General features: G+C 18.2%; 1 protein-coding gene across 1 annotated transcript in view; it reads left to right on the forward strand.

Moving 5' to 3' along the window:
• Positions 1-5,244, forward strand: part of LOC102681511 — a 49,389-nt gene that overhangs the window by 13,665 nt on the left and 30,480 nt on the right. The gene's annotated exons all lie outside the window — the stretch shown is intronic.

Here is a 5,244-nt window from a genome sequence, read left to right on the forward strand (position 1 = left end):
ATAAAATATTTTATCGAAAAAATTTTTGTGTATACGATATTATGTAATTTAATTGTTATTTCTAAAATATTTTACTTACTTAAATTAATATTATAATTTTTATTTTATTTTATTTACAATTAAAAATATAAATAAAAATATAAAAATATTATTATATTTAAGAAGTAGTTATATATTTTATATATTTATAACAGATCTATTAAAATATACTATATACAATTATGAGATAAAACAAATATTGCGATAATTGATATTAGTTATAAAGAATATAAGATAATATTAGTTATAAAGAATATAATTTATATGCCGAAATGAAACAAGAAATTATATGAAAAATGAAACAAGAAAACGAAATTATCTGTTACGATGTAAAAGCGAAATATCAAGCATCGTTGCATCGATTCAGAACATTCCATTTAATTTATGTATATCTAACTTTTCCAAGTTCAAGTTTTTTCGGTTTCGATATATAATATTTTCAATCAAGAGTTCGTTAACTAACGGCGCGAATAATTATTATGTGTTCCGTGATTTATTTTCTCTTTTTCTTTTATAAACATTAATAATGGCATTAATCGTAGTGTCTTAAATACTCTGATTTCAATAACAATATTTATTTTTTCTTTTTTTATATATTTATTTAAGGAGTACATTTCTACGTTCTATACGTAATTCTAATAATAATTAATAAAAGATAAGTAAATCGAACATAATCTTATCATTACTCGACTGGATTTTAATTATTCACTTATCTCCTATTATTATTGTTGTTGTTATTACTATTACTATAATTATTACTATTACTATTACTTACTATTACTTATTACTATTACTATTATTACTATTACTACTACTACTACTACTACTATTATTATCATTATTATCATTATCATTATCATTATCATTATCATTATCATTATTATCATTATTATTATTATTATTATTATTATTATTATTATTATTATTATTACTATTATTTTTACTATTATTATTATTATATACATATGGATTCGTAATATGGTAACGGTGTGTACGCGCTGGACTCAACCATTCCTCATTCATCAGTTATTAATTATTAATTACATTAATAATTTCTTTATTTATTTTCTCATTCTATATCCGAATGTATCATGTGAATCAGTAGTATATATGTACTTATAACCGATTTCCGCATGTTTGGATTATAATCTTTATATTGTATGTATATGGCATCTATATCTGTACTTTATTATGTCGCGTCTATTTATATATGTATTGCCATAATTACGGCAATTGCTTGTTGTATTTTTTAATGTAATGTTATGTCAGACAAATATGTCAGACTAACGAAGAAACATAAATAATACGGATAATTCAATATTTTAAATGTTTTTAACTTTTCGTTCATATACAGACGAAAATAATTTATGTAAAATGTGTAACAATATTATTTTCTTTAAGTAAATAAATTCGAAATTATTGTTCTTATATTTTTATATTATATGATATTCTTATAAAGTCAATTAATAATTTTGTGAATTAATTATTTTTTTTTTATATTTAAATATTTGTAATTTTGATTAAAAATGAAAAAATTCATTTTGATTAATTCAATTTTAATCATTTTGTTTCTTTTTTTTTTATTTTCTTTTTGAAAGCAATTTAATTTTTTTTGACAAATTTTACAAGAAATATGGAAATGATTAGAAGCTTATGGAAGCAACAACAATTCAAAAATGGTTTTATTTAAGTCAATTTTTTACATATTGTTCCTTTGTGCACTATATGCTTAATTTGAGAACAGTTTTATGAAGATAATGCAATATTTAATTTTTACATAATTTCACTAGAAGTTGAAATTGAATTAAAGAATTTTGAATTAAAGAATTTTGAATTGAAATAAGTCTTCCTTTTAAAAAATTTGTAACAAAGATGAAAGCAATTTGCGGTACATTTTATTCAATTCATTTTTTTTTTTTTAATTACAAATATTTTATAATTTTCAACTTTCTATTAGAACAACAACTTTAAAATATATTTATATATTTAAAATTATACATATATACATCATAAAGATTTTCTAACATGTATAATTACGTTATTATTAACTTTTTTAAAAAGTATAAAAAAATGAAAAAATGTTTATATACATATATATATATATATTCTGGCTTTTTTTTGGTATATGCGTTCAGTATAAATGTTATCATTAGTATGCATAATTTTTTCTAGATTTCATTGCATTTTTCATCGTTTTACAATTCTTTTTGTTTTATTTTCTATGAATATTCACTAAATATCCTTTTTGATTTTGGATGTGACCTCGAATGCATTAATTAAAAAATCGTAAAAATTAAGGATTTCCATTAAGTGCATGATAAAAATAAATTATATATTAAAAAAAAATAAAATAATAATAGATTTTGATTGCATAAACATTAAAAATGTAAGTATAAAAGTGTAAAAATAACCTGAATAATTATATTAATAATTAGTTTGAAAAATTAAAATACATATTAGACTAAAGAAAAAAACATTTCAAATAGAGAATTTTTTAATTCTATAAGATATATTTTAAATAGAGAGACAACAGCTTTTGAAGATCAATTCTGGACATCAAAAACGTAAAAATTGATATAAAAATTTCGGTTAAGGTTTATTAAAAATTTAAATATATATTATAAGCAAATATAAATTATAAGCATTTAAAATTTTTATTAATAAGGAAAAGCAAAAATAACAATATGACAGACATAGCTATCTGTTTTTCATTTTGTCTAAATTAAATTTCGATTGCTTATAATTTAATAAATAAATTTTAATTGATACATTTGAATACTTTTGAATTTTATTCTTCTCTAGAATTTATTCTCTAAAGCTAATATATTAATGTTCTGTTAACACATATTTCTCACAATTTTAAGCAAAGAAAAATTTTCTGTTTCAAGAAAAAAAAATTAAATAACTTTTATTTATTATTCTGAAAAAAAGTTATCTTTTTTATCTAAACGATTATCTATTCCGATTAATTGATATCAAACATAAGAATATTGCATTGAAAAATTAATAATTCAACAATTCAGTGATATATTGACAGAATAATATTAGCTTTGGGAGAATTAATAGCTATTAAACAAATCAATAATTATAACCAATAATATTAACTATCTAAAGATCCAACTTATGTTTATATTATTTTATATTTGTATCTGTTAGTTTTATGATCATCAATATCTATATGCTGATAATAATTTCTCATATCTATATGCTGATAATAATTCTCAGTTAGAGGCAAATAGAAACAGCTCAAGACAAAAATAAGCTGTTATGTTTTAATAACGAACATATCCTCAGATTTCTCTAATAACTTTGAAAATTTTCTATTTTTCAGTTTTGTTCATTAGCTTCTTCTTTAATATTATTTATAATGCATAAATGTAATCATATGTAGATAAATATAATTAAAGTGATAAAAGTGATAAAAGTAAATAATAGATAATAAATAAATAATAAGAAAAATTAATATTTTTGTTGAATGTATCTAATAAAGTATTGAAAATAATATAATAAAAATACTGAAATCTATTGTTTTAACAAGTTTGAAAATTTTGGTATTAAAAATTTATAATCAATATATTAGATCAAATTTAAACATTTTAAACACAATGCATTATTTCTAATAGTTAATTAGAACTTTTAATATAATATATAATTAAATTATCAATTCACTTTTAAAATATAAACTAGATTTATCTAATTAGATTAAAGTTTTTATTCTAGATATTGGATATTGAATGCGACTTCTTAAGTTAATATCAAGAAAAATATATCTCATAAATTCTAAAAGTTCTTTAATATTGAAATTATAATTAACATAATTTAGATAATAGAACCAATTTGATATATAATTAAATTAATTATAATATAATTAAATTTGATAATAATAGTAGTGTCTGATTCTTAATGATATTTTTCATTAAATTCGTTTAAATTGCTCAACATTATGAAAGTTAAATTGTTCTTTTGAATATTGTAAACTAAGACTATAACTTAGACAAATTAGATTTGCTTCTTCGTATTAAGAACGATAGACTAACACTAAGACTTCACACTAAGACGAAAGTCATGTTTCTTAATGACTTCATTCATCTTGTTGTTTATCATTTATCATTATAAATTTCTTTGTTAATTCATCTGTACATTATATCAAAATATACGAGCTATTTAATTTTCCTTGATTTTTAATCCTTTTCGTTTTTTAAGATTTATATATTCTTTTTTTTCTTTTTATGTATTGTTAATTTATATTTTTTTTAGAATAAATTGAAAACTAAAATAATATCTAATAAAATATATAAAAATATATATTATTAAAAAATTTGTAATAATATATATTATTTCTCATTATAAAGAATTCTAATAATTTTAATCTTCTATATTATAATAGAATTATGAATAAAAAAAGCAAAATGAAATAGAATGATTTAATTTTGGATTGGAATAAGAAATTTTACTAACAAAAATATTTTTCTGCGAATAAAATTTTTTGAAAATATTAAAATATTTGTTTTACTAAAATGCTAAAATAAAAGAGAATATACTTAAATACATATCATATGATAGCAATTTATTTATATTTCTTATTTAACAATGAACATTGATTTTTTAATGTTTTTTTCTGCTTTACTTTATTATTAAAATTAAAATATTTGTGAAACATCTTTGAACAGTTGATTCTAATCAAAATAAGTAAAAAAGCTGATATATAAAAATATCGATTAAAACTTATTTTTAAAACTATAAATAAGTTATAAATAATTAACGGTTGTATTAAACAAAGTGAAATGAAAAAACTGAAATAATTCTGTTTTCTTTACTTCGTATTCTATCTCGCTTATTATTTCGCTTTATTTATAACATGAATTTAATTATTTATAACTTAATTAATAAGTTTCAATCGAATTTTTCTATATTTTCCATGTTTGTTTTAATCTCTAAAATCAATTCAAATTGTATACATTCTATATATTATATTTGTATATTTTTAAAATTTAATATTTAAAATATTTTTAGAATTGAATGATATAAAAGAGATGTAAATTAAAAATTTATATATAAAAAAATTTTATATATATAAGAAAAATTCTAAAATTATTTATAATAAAGTAAAAAAAAAACATTTAATATAAAATATTCCGTGATATTAATTAATGAAATAAAATTTGAAAATTCTTAAAATGATTATTATTTTCTCAAAAAACTTAA

The sequence above is a fragment of the Apis dorsata genome, unplaced genomic scaffold, assembly GCF_000469605.1.
Source record: "Apis dorsata unplaced genomic scaffold, Apis dorsata 1.3 scaffold_271, whole genome shotgun sequence".
Taxonomy (NCBI): Eukaryota; Metazoa; Arthropoda; class Insecta; order Hymenoptera; family Apidae; genus Apis; species Apis dorsata.